This window comes from Nycticebus coucang, chromosome 2, assembly GCF_027406575.1.
Source record: "Nycticebus coucang isolate mNycCou1 chromosome 2, mNycCou1.pri, whole genome shotgun sequence".
Lineage (NCBI taxonomy): Eukaryota > Metazoa > Chordata > Mammalia > Primates > Lorisidae > Nycticebus > Nycticebus coucang.
The window spans coordinates 56,864,909-56,877,926 of record NC_069781.1 but is presented as its reverse complement, the minus strand read 5'-3'; positions in this window follow the sequence as shown (position 1 = coordinate 56,877,926).

The window sequence follows — 13,018 nt, the reverse complement described above, 5'->3', positions numbered from 1 at the left end:
TTGAGAAATTTAATAGCAGCCACTTAATTTAAATACCCACTGAGATCATCTAAAATACATGATAACAAAATGGTAGAGCAGATCTCTGAAGGTTTCACCAGCGGGGTGAACGACTCAGCCAGTATCATTCATGTGTATGAAATCTATACAATTCAATGAGCTACTGGAACATACAAACTGAATAGATAATTCCTTGAAATATCTGCATATCAAAATGACTCAACCTCACATGGACTTATTGAGTTAAGTGCAACTAAAAATCTCTGCACTCTGTTTTTATAGCTTCTAACATTTTCTAAAGTAGAATAGTAGGAGGTCAAGGTGCTTGTTAAACTACAATAAGACTTGTCTAAGTGACCACTTATACCTTGAAGAATTCTTGTTAAACATTTCCTGAATGTAGCACTCAAGTAGCTACCATGGCACTATGCTTATAAAAGACTTTCTTGCATTTGTATTTTGCTATATATCATGGCTGCATGATTATTTGTTAAAAGTAGAAACACTGGAATCATATAGACCATCTAAATCCTAGCTTACTTATTAGCTATGTAACTTTGGGGAAATGCCTTTTTTACTCATCTGTAATAATATAAATAATAGCTTCCTTGGGAGAATATTGAGAATTAAAGGAAATAATGTATGTAAGCCATGCATTCATTCTCTCTTTTAGTCCACAAATGTTTATATATGCCTTCTGTATGCTGGGCATAATATCAGTGCTCAATATTCAGCAGAGGAAGGGACAGACAAATCCTTATCTACACTGAGATGACATTCTAGTCTACTGTTATTTCTTCTTGTCTCACAGTAATCACTCAATAGCTGATGACAATTTTTATTGTTATGATTGTTTTCACTATCAAATGGATATTACTTTAATCCAAAATTAAACCCACCCAAGTACCATTAAATAGTTTAAAGATACTTTGTCCATGTTGACATATCTCATGCCCATGTGCAGCTTTTCCAAATGCTAAAACATGAAGGGGCTAAAACTCCAAGGTACACACTGTACTGAAATTTCATCAACAGGAAGAATTGAAAATAAGCTTTAAGATAAGATTCAAGTTTTATTGGAATTGTTCAGAGGAGCAGTATAGGGTAATGCTTAAGAACACAAACTTTCTCTGGGAGGCCAAGGAGGGTGGATTGCTTGAACTCAAGAGTTTGAGACCAGTCTGAGCAAGGGCAAGACCCTGTCTCTAAAAAATAGCTGGGCATTGTGATGGGTGCCTGTTGTCCCAGCTATTTGGAAGTGTGAGGCAGGAGGATCAATTGAGCCCAAGAGTTTGAGGTTGTGGTGAGCTATGATGCCATGGCACTCTTACTCAGGATGACAAAATGAAACTGTCTCAAAAAAGAAAAAAATACAAATTTTGTAGCCCTTTGATTAGATTTGACTCAAAATCTGACATTTTCTAGCTCAATGACCTTGGGATCGCTTTCTCAATTTTCTCACATATTATATAAGAATAACAATGATTTCTACTTCAAAGGTAGTTCCTGCTTTGCTATAAATCTTAAATGAGTTAATTCATTTAAATTCCTTACAACATGGGTGGCGCCTGTGGCTCAGTTGGTAAGGCGCCGGCCCCATATACCGAGGGTGGCGGGTTCAAACCCGGCCCCTGGCCAAACTGCAACCAAAAAATAGCCGGGCGTTGTGGCGGGCGCCTGTAGTCACAGCTACTCGGGAGGCTGAGGCAAGAGAATCGCTTAAGCCCAGGAGTTGGAGGTTGCTGTGAGCTGTGTGAGGCCACGGCACTCTACCGAGGGCCATAAAGTGAGACTCTGTCTCTACAGAAAAAAAAAAAATTCCTTACAATATTTACTAATATAAGAATTAAATAAGTAATATCACTACAACTAAATTAAAGAATTAAACAAGTAATGTCACTAATGACTAAATACTGTCACTATTTTTAGTGCTGTTTTAAAAATGTCACAAGGCAGTTATTATTATTGTGAGAGAGAAATAGGATGTGAAATAACTGAAATGAACTTCCCTATGTGGTATAGAGGGAGTAATTTGAAACCCTTTGTTTGTATGGATGTTTGGTTATTCTCTGCTGTATTTTCTAAATTGCATTCCATAGGATGTTAATACATGTTACACGGGGAAAGAAAGAGTTCCATAATCCATACATTTTCGAAGTTAGCTTTCTTACTGCAGGACTTCTCATAGTATGCTAATGTTCAAGGTTAATTTTTAAGAGGGGAATACATTATTTCCCAAAATTATTTTACCAGTCTTGAAGACTGAGTGTTAAAGGAAATCAAATTTAGAAAGCAGTGATATTTGGATTAAAAAAATGTTTATCTTGCAATAAACATAAAATATCACCCTCAATTTCCTCAACTATAAAAAAAGAGGCTTGAACTGGGAAAGCAATTTTAAAACTGGACAGAGGGAAATAAGTAAGCGGGATGTGTCTGGTCACATGCTGGAGCCAGCTTACACTGGTTTGTGAGAGTCAGGGGTAAATTATCAGGAATTTTGAGAGCCAGGTTTTAGGTAGGAGTTTTGTTTTGTTTTGTTTTGAGACTAAGTCTTGCTCTTTCATCTAGGCTGGAGAGGAGTGGTGTCATCATAGCTCACTGCAACCTCCAACTCCTGGGCTCAAGCAATCCTCCTGCCTCAGCCACCCAAGTAGCTGGGACTTTAGGTACAAACCACCATGCCCCAATAATTTTTTCTATTTTTTTTGTAGAGATCAGGTCTTGCTTTAACTCAGGCTGGTCTCAAAGACTGCCAGTTTTTAAACAAAGCTGTTATTTGTGAGGTGGCTAATGCCTGTAATCTTAGCACTCGGGAAGAATGAAGCAAGAGGATTCCTTGAGCTCAGGAGTTGGAGACCAGTCTGAGCAAGAGTGAGACCCCTGTCTAATAAAAATGGGAAAATGTATCAGGGTACTGTGGTAGGCACTTTAGAGTTATAGCTACTCAGGAGGCTGAGGCAGGAGATTGCTTGACTCCAGGAGTTTGAGGTTGCTTGCATTGGGCTGAAGCCATGGCACTCAAGTCTGGGCAAAAGTGAGACTCGGTCTCAAAAAAATAAAGTACATAATCTCATAATTAAAGACATAATATTAAAACAAACATTTAAAAGTAATAATTTCATAGATATTTTACTGCATTTTATTGTTTTTCGTATTCTTAAGGTTATTTACACCTATTTTTGTCCGTTTAATGGAAACATTATGTAATGGCGTGATACCACACATCTACCCCAACTATGTATTCCAAAACCTCACTTTGGTTGCTTGCAATCAGCCATGGCAAGAATAGTCATACCACGAAAATTGACAAATGCTGCATGCCAGGACTTGATTTATTGTTTTGCGGGTTATGCAAACTTAAGAGTGTGATAAAGAAATGTCAATAATGCAGATTTAACTTTTAAAAGTATGTCATGTCTGCAGCAGTTACATTGGCAGTAACAAAAAACTATGAAAAGATTTTCAGCATTCAAAAGCTGTTATCTGATTCAGCAAGGAAGACACTGACATAATTTATTGACCAATGAGATGAGGCTCTGATTTACATCTTCACTGCTATATTTTCATCTTGCTAATTAATGTAAATGAAAATATGAACCAATATACATGTCAGAACTAGTTGTAGGACTGACAGTTTAGACAAAGGTCATTAGGTTATGGGAAGATAGAATTGTCACCAATATTAATTATGTGAAGCAGTAGTATACTTATCTCTAAAAGTCATTTTATCCAGAAAATATTCAGTAATTTTGTTGTTTCACTCTTTGAGAGGCCAAGAGCAGCGATTACCTGGAAAATTATTAAGGAATTATTTGAGGGGATCGTAAAACATTCTATTTCTCCTTCAGCACAACACCCTTACAGGTCAACTCAAATTTCCTTTAAATCCTTAGTTTATTAGAGTAGGTCAGCTTTTCTGTCTGATGTTTCCTTCCAGTTTGAAGAAATCCTACTTCAAGTTTAATGATACGGACCTACAGGAAAGCATATAGATTAAAAAATAAACTTGTAAATCTAACTTGGAATGTTCAATCTGGAGGGTACCTCAGGGATTGTCTAAACCATTGCAGATTCTGGTCAAATTCACGTTGTACTTTTGCTGCATACCTTTATTTTCAGGAAAATTAACAGACATAATGAGTTTATTATATTCTTTTCCTTTAGTTGTGTTTAAAATTTTTCTTTCTGAATGAGATTAAAAGAAATCTAACAAAATATTATTTCTAAAGAGGACATATGAAATGGTTTTTAGTACTATTTTTTTACCCTAACTTGTTTCTTAGAACAGAGAAACTTAAGCCCAATTTGGAGTTGAAATTTACAGATCATTAATACAATAAAAAAGTCTGTTTGCATAGAACACTGGCTGGAAGACTTTACATTCTCTCTGTCTCTTACCATGCCCTTCAGTCAAACTCATTTGCTCTTTTCTCTCTTGCCCAGATATTTCATTGAGATACCTCAAGGCTCAAGTTTCTGTCTCAGCAGGGGGCCTCCCAAAATGTGAACCCACTTCAACCCACTAAAACTATTATTTTAGCATCTTTATTAATGACTGGTTTGACTCTGAGGGAATTTGGCACTCATCTTCTATTTTGCCGCCCACATACAACCAACACTAGCACATTCTCCCATTTTAATAATCTTTCATACGTTTCCAGAACCATTAATCTTTGTATGAAATATGCAGCAATGCCTCTCCTAACATATCCTCCAGGTTTCAGTTTTATGTTAATACCACATAAGGTTAAACTTTTGTATTTTCCCAACATGTTCCACAACCTTGAACCCAGCCTCTTATGTCTACAGGGAAGCACACTTTATGTTAGCGATTACCTGGTCTGGTACTTCCAAAAGCATGTTATACAGGTTACTGTTAGGCATTGAACAAAAAGCTTGCTTTACTGTAAGAATCCTGAGGCTTAATATGCTAATGGAATTGTGATTTCCTAGAAGGTTAAAGAATGGCTTTTTCCAAACATAGGTACTCGTGGAAAATTTCTCCCTAAAACACTCTTTGGGATAAGTGCTCCATGGAATATGTTTTGGTAACTAATAATATCCTCATATTACAGAGGGGAAAACAAGGTCTAGAGAACAGCACTGACTTGCAAGAATCCCTCAGATATATATGGTAGAACATAGATACACAGAATTTACGTGGTAGACTGAAACCTTTAAGTTCTTTGTCTCATACCCAGGTTTTTAACAACTTCATGTCAGTCCAGCCACACTCCTTACTCGGTTCTTGTAATAATCAACAGACTATGTGTAGCCAGTGACCATAATGAATAAAAGGTACTACATTGTAGAACTTTGTAAATGGGACTCAATACCATTTTTCTCACAATTTTATGAAGAAATGGGATAAACGAGAGGTCTTAGTGTGTCCCAGAATATTTCAGTTAGTCCTAGTTTCCAAGAGTTTACCTTATTTTTCCTACAAGACAATCAGAGGAAACATTTCAATGGGAGGTGGGGGGGAGGAGAAATCAAATATCTATGGATAAAAGACACAAGATATTTAGCAATGACAGAAGACATTTAACAAATTTCATTAAGCACATAAAATGTGTCAGGCACTGTGTTAGACTCTAGGGTTAAAACCAAATACTAGTACTTGGGAGGCTGAGACAGATGGATTTTCTGAGCTCACAGGTCCGAGACCAGCATGAACCAGACTGAGACCCATCTCTAAAAATAGCGGGGCGTTGTGGTGGGTGCCTGCAGTCCCAGCTACTTGGGAGGCTGAGGCAAGAGAATCACTTGAGCCCAAGAGTTGGAGGTTGCTGTGACCTATGATGCCACAGCACTCTACCAAGGGCGACAAAATGAGACTGTCTCCCAAAACAAAAAAGAAACTAAGCTTTACCAGTCAGAAGCCACCAATCATTCCCTAATGAGGCACTTTTCACTCTAACCAAAAATTTTTTGTCTCACTTTCCTTTTCAGCCTAAGCTCAAGCAGGCACAGCACAGTTCACTAACCTCCTACTGGTTCTGAGTGCTGTCCGATTCATGAATCATTCATTGCTGAAATAATCCTTAAAATTTTCATATGCCTAAGTTTATTTAATAACACTAATTCTTTCCCCCATCTTTAGCTCAGTGTGTGGCTTCAGGCCTGGATCATATTTAGTCATTCAGTTATTTCTTATAGTCGGGAAAACAAGAATTTCCTTGTGCTTCTGAATTTTGGTAGCTTAGCCGCCTTTACCACCAAACACATCTGTGTATCTTGATTGTCAGACCATGGGTATGTAAACACAGCAGCTAATCCCCACATCTATGATGTGCAAATAACATCTATCATAGCTTTCAAAATATGACATGCACAATGAAATAATAGAAATCATTTTAATACCATATATAGAGATAATTCAGTAGTAAAAATTTCCACGAGTATCATTAACTTATTCAGCTAACATTAATAAAATTATGTCAATGATTTAATTATTGTACCTGAATTGTTAATGCTCTCTTTTGCTTTCTGTTTTAGGTATTATTGTTATCAAAACAGAATATTATGCTGTTCTATGTAATTATTTAAGTAATAATAAAAGAATGATAATAAAAAAATGAGCAAATCAGACACAATCCTCTAGTGAAGGATACCCACTAGTGAACAGGCAACAATGCAAAATAAGTAAGGAGCGAGTTGAAAGCAAAAATAAGGGACAAGTAACCCAGAGTTGCAAGGGAGGAAGTCAGGTTAAGACTTCAGAGAGGAAATGATGTTCAAGAGGACTCCTAAAATACGAGAAGAAGTTCCTAAGGTGAAGAAGAAAGGGGTTTAGCAAAAAGGCTTCTAAACTGAAAGAACTTTCAAGACCCTGAGATTAAAAAGACCTTGACATGTTCGAGGAACTGAGATTATCTGAGGCAAAAGGGCTGAGGAAAGAGGCTGGAGTGGTAATGCCACCAGTAGGGATGTTGAGTGTTGTGCAGATGGGATTGGGAGCCACTGGAGGGTTTTAAGGAGAGGAGTTATGCATTTAAAGACTCACCATGGGGCCAACTGGAAAACTGATAAAAACTGAAAAAAATCAAGGCAGAGAGCTATTGCACTTATATTAGGAGACATAGTGGTGGCCTATGCTAAGGAAGTAGCAGTTTGGATAGGGAGAAGTGGAAAGAGGTGAACCAACAGAACTTGGTGGTCTATAATGTTGAGAAAAGTGAAACAAAGCAAGTCAAAAGTGAGCCGGGTAGACAACGGACCATGCACAGAGTAAGAACGGCAGTGGGAAGAAAACATTTGAAGAAGGGGAAGGAAGGATATTTTAACAGATAGGTTAAGAGGACACTGTTATGATTCTATCTTTTATGTTAACATTTTATATAAACCAAGTGCAAAATGTATATTTAAAATTTAATTATGCCTATGTCATCTTGCCATACTACTGTTACACATCAACATCAAATATAATAGCAGAGAATTCCTTTGACATAAGTTAGTAAAATTTGAAAATGACCTTTGCTCCTCTCCTGGAAATGTATAGATTGTATTTAATCCTCAACTGCAGTATATTATCCTGGCTTTCCTTGTTTCCTTATTTTAAATATATATTTTTGATATAATAAAGGAATCTAAAAGTCCAATTTATCAGGCAGAAACAAATGTAAAAAACTAAATGTCCAATTTGTCAGGCAGAAACAAATGTAAATTGTGAGTTATAGTTGGACTACAATTTTTCTTTCTAAAGGCATTGTGTGTTCTCGTTTTGTACTTCCATATTCTTTTATGCTCCTTTGAAAGCTTTTTCTTACAGTTGGTAAAAATCTCTCATGTGGAAATACCTATAATCATAGCAGCTGGTGTTTATAGCAAGTGACAAAGCTGAATTAAAAAATTATTATCTTCATTTCAGATGGTTTATAAAAACAATAAAACTCTTTCAAGAAAGCACTAAATTTTATATTATGTCCAACTAAATCTGTGTTATTATCTGCTTGGGGTCATAGTACTAATCTTGGGATCAAAACTACCAACATGAAAAAGTAACCCAAAAAAGTGTGTAAAAATTTAAGTAGCTTAGAGCAACACATATTCTGAAAATGAATTATAAATTTGATGTGCCAACTAAGCAAAGCCTTAGGAATTTTCACATAAGAACTCTGATAAATTAAGTAGCATTGAAAAATCAATAAAAACTCTTACCCTTTATATTCAAGGAAGGGCAATGAAAACAATAGGAATCTATTTTTAGAAGGAAAAAGTATGTCCAAGATTGAAAAACTGCTTTTTTATATATCATAATCACATTTTGCTTATTTATCATTTTGTTTTAAATACATTTCACAATATTTATTACTTTCTTTAAATGAAAGTAGTACAAGAGATTAAAGAAAGGAATTTTTTAAAAATCTTTTATTTTTAATTATTACAGGTACATAATAGTTGCATATATGCATAGAGTACATATGATGTTTTGATACAGGCATAAAATGTATAATAATCAAACAAGGGTAATTGGAGCATCCATCACATCAAGCATTTATCATTCATTGTATTTAGAGTATATCACAACTTATTGTTGACTGCAGTCACTTTGTTGTGCTCTTTAATATTGTTTATTCTAATTATATTTTTGCCCTTTCCACTTTATCCCGACCCCACTACTCTTCTTTGCTTCCAATAACCATTGTTCTACGCTGTCTCTATAGATCAATTTTTATAATAGTTAGTTCCCACATACGAGGGAGTAAATACAAGATTTGTCTTTCTGTGCTTGGCTTATTTCACTCCACATAAAATTCTCCAGTTCTATCCATGGTGTTGCAAATGACAAGGTTTCATTCTTTTTTACAGCTGAGTAATATCCCCCTGTGATATAAACCACAATTTCTTTATTCATTCATTTGTTGATGAACACTTGCGTTGATTCCAAGTCTTGGAGATTGTGAATGGTGCTGCGATAAACATGAGAGTGCAGATATTTTTTCAATATACTGATTTTCCCTCCTTTGGACATGCTACATATACTCAGCAGTGGGATTGCTGAGCCGTGTGATGGTTGGTTCTGTTTTCACATTTTTTTTTTTTTTTGGAGATTTCTTTTTTGTGTGTGTGTGTTTTCACATTTTTAAGGAACCTCCATACTGTTCTCCATAGTTGTTGCACTAATTTACATTCCCACCAATAGTGTACTAGTGTTCCTCTTTTACCACATCCTTACTAGCATTTATTATTGCCTATCTTTTTGACAAAAGCCATTTAAACTGGAATGAGATGGTACCTCATTATAGTTTTGACTTGCATTTTTCTGATGACTAATTATATTGAACATTTTTTCAAATACCTGTTGGCCATTTGTATATCTTCTTTTGAGAAATATCTTTTTATATCCTTTGCCCTTATTTAAATTGGATTGTTTGTTGTCCTACTGAGTTGTTGAAGCTCCTTATATAATCTAGTTATTAATCTTTTCTCAGATGAGTAGTCTGAAAATATTTTGTCCCATTCTGTGGATTGTCTCTTCACTTTGTTGATCATTTCTTTGCTGTGAATCTTTTTAGCTTGATGTGATTCCATTTAATCCCATTTGTCCAGTTTTTCTTTTTTTACCTGTGCTTTGGGAATATGACTCAAGAAAACCTTCCCAAGACCAGTCTCCTGAAGCATTTTCCTGATGTTTTCTTTTAGTAGTTTCATGTCTTAGATTTAACTCTTTAATCCATTTTGATTTGATTTTTGTATATGGTGAGATATAAGAGTCTAGTTTTATCCTTCTGTATTCAGATATCCAGTTTTCCCAGCACTATTTCGTAAAAAGACTGTTCTTTCCCTGCTGTTACGTTCTTAGTAACTTTGTCAAAGCTAAGTTCACTACACACGTATGGATTTATTTCCAGGTTCTCTATTCTGTTCCATGGGTTCTACGTGCCTGTTTTTATTGCCAGTACCATTCTGTTTTGGTTGCTACAGTTCTGTAGTATAACTTGAAGTCAGATAATGTGATTTATCCAGTTTCATTCCTTTTTCTCAGGGTGGCTTTGGCTCTTCCGGGTCTTCTGTGGTTCCATGTAGACTTTAGGAGTATTTCTTCCTATTTCTGTGAAGGATTTCATTGGTATTTTGATGGGGATTGCACTTCTACTGCTTGGGGTAGTATGGACATTTTAACAATATTGATCCTTCTGATTCATACTCATGGAATATTTTTTTCATTTTTTATGTCCTCTTTAATTTTTTTCATCAATGTTTTATAGTGTTCATTCTAGAGATCTTTTACTACCTTAGTTGAGTTTGTTCCTAGGTATTGTATTTTATTTATAGCTATGGTAACTGGGATTAATTTCATGGTTTCTTTTTCTGTTCACATATAGAAATGTTACTGACTTTTATATGTTGATTTTGTGCTGAAGAAAGGAATTCTTATTCACTTCATTCTAGTTTATGGGAATCACCCTTGTATATATTAGAAGTGTTGTTGAATGGTGAAGGAAGTATTTTTCTGAGCAGACTACTTCAGAAGTTAGGTGTATAATTACAGGATGCCAACTGCTATGGGGTTTTATATGAGCAGTCATAGGAAATTTTTTGCTTCTCTTGCCATATGGCTTGTGTATAACTCAACCACTTATATTTATAAGTAGTTGCCAATCCAAACTTAACTATGAGTTTGAAGACAATTGAAGAACCTCCAAAGTAGCCAGGAATAGAGAATTCAGGGAGAAGAAAAGTGCATTACAGTGAGTCTATGTTTAATGCATTTGCTGATTCACAGCTCAGTGCACCAGAGCCATAGTCAGTGGTGTTCTAAAGTCTGTGACAGTCTCAGTAGGCTACAAAATTAAAAATTAGACTCCAGGGCTACAAACTAATTCCTCAGGACTAATATTCTCGAGACAAGTGAGCCTAACATTAGGCATGCATTTTATCTCTAAAACATTTGCCTATCTCTAAACCACGGGTGGATGATAGGGAGAGAAAAAATAGAGTTCATCTCGTGTCAAGGAAATATAGCCTCGATCATACTCCAGGATTTTATTTAATAGCCTTAATGTCTTAGTCCCTAGGTATAAACACACATAATGCATAAATATACCAGTTTTCACAAATAGTGAAATGTAGTCCCTAGTTGAATCAAGGCGTCCTACTGGTACCATATCTTCCTATGAAAAGAATATTAAATTCTATTTGGAGAAAATAAACATCCCAAACAAATTTGCAGAGACAATTTCCAACATTCTGAAATTAACAGCAGTATCTGTACAAAGAATCAATGACTGAAGCCTGCAAGTAAAAATAGTGGAAATACATCAATAAATAATACAGATACTGAAGTTATCAAACATAGTCTTTAAAACAACTATGATTAATGTTTTCAAGAAAAGAGATCTTTTTAATTGAGAATTTTAATAGAGAACTAGAATCTCTTTTAAAAGGTGGATAATTTAAATTATAGACCTTAACAATATGATAACCATAATTAAAATTCAAGTTCAAGAAGTGGGTTTACTACTACAGAAAGGAGAATACAGGAGTAATCACCTGGAAATGAGAGTTCAATATCCAAGTTGTGTGACCAAAAAGACAAAAGGAAGAAAAAATGCAGAAAAGAGCATCAGAGATATCTGGAACTTGAAGACAAGATCTAACACATGTATATCTGAGGTCTCTAAAGGAGAAGAAAAGAAACACTGGGCAAAAGTTTTGCATAACTGATGAAACTCACCAGAAATGTAAGGAACTCTTTGTACCTTTTTGTATGAGGACAGAGCAGAAGCATCTGGATGCCTTGGAGACAAAGGAAATATATTCCTGAGAATGTAATGGATATAAATGATTACTGATTACTACCCTTTATAAGTTATTTGCTCATGACAAATTGAATAGTCCACAGTTTCTGTACTATTCACGTAATACATTTTCTCATATTGTTTTTCTCTAACTAAAGCACAAACATCCTCTCCACCTCACCTTCCACTCTTCACAGATTCACATCTTTCAGGTTTAAATCTCAGTGCCTCTATCGTTTTAAGCTTTCCTTGGTCATGTTCCACGACCATCCCTGAAACTCCAACTTGAGCAGCAAGAATCTATTTTTTCGAAGGAATGTTTGTGCTATCTTCTTTATTAGGATTTATTTTCTTTAAGAACATTTTATCTTATTCATCATTGTTTGCCTTTCAATGAGCACCTGTTTAATAGCTGGATAAATGGATAGCTATGGATGGACAGATGTACACAGAGATGGGGAGTCTTACGACCATTCTCCAGGTCAGCATATATTTTGCTGTGACTTGGTGCTTACTTATCTATCAGTCAAGGCTCAACATGCCATTTTTCTCTCCATTCTGCTTTTTTTTTTTTAATTCAATCACACATTTTCTGGATCATCATCAAACAGTACAGCAGGAACATACCCAATCTAGTAAAAACTCTCATTGATTATTTTTGATCTGGATGCCAGTTAAGAAGCTACTTTTAAGAGAAAAGTGACAAGTTGTTGGTATTATGATTCCAAGAGGGAGAAGTATAAAATACAGAGTGTTTAGCAATATACTCAATTGGTTTATAATTTGCAGAGCAAGTGCATGCCCTTGAAATCAGTGTTTTTCTGTTTTGCTTTATGTCTAGATAAGGAGAGGGAAAGTAAACAATATCCACAGTAAAACTAAAACAAAATACTGAGTAGAATTCACTGGCCCATGTACAGATAAGTAAAGTTCATAAAAACAATCTATGTTCAGTCATATACAGGTAAAAACTGCCATCAATGCCAGCAATTTAGAAACAGTTCCTGGACTTCCATGTACACTATGAAACAAATCTCTTCAATTGAATACACATAGCATTCTTGAGGTTTTTCTGGTAAATATTCATGCAGATAATCTAGGCAGGTTAGAATTTCCAGCAAAGACTCTTGATTTGCTAATTAAAGGCATTTAGAAAGAGCCTGTGTTTTTGCATTGTGCGCTAAGTTTTCCACATCTTTAGAAGCCAACTTAGACAGAATTGATAACTTATCCCATTAAGTTGCTTGGGGAGACACAACAAAATACCTTCG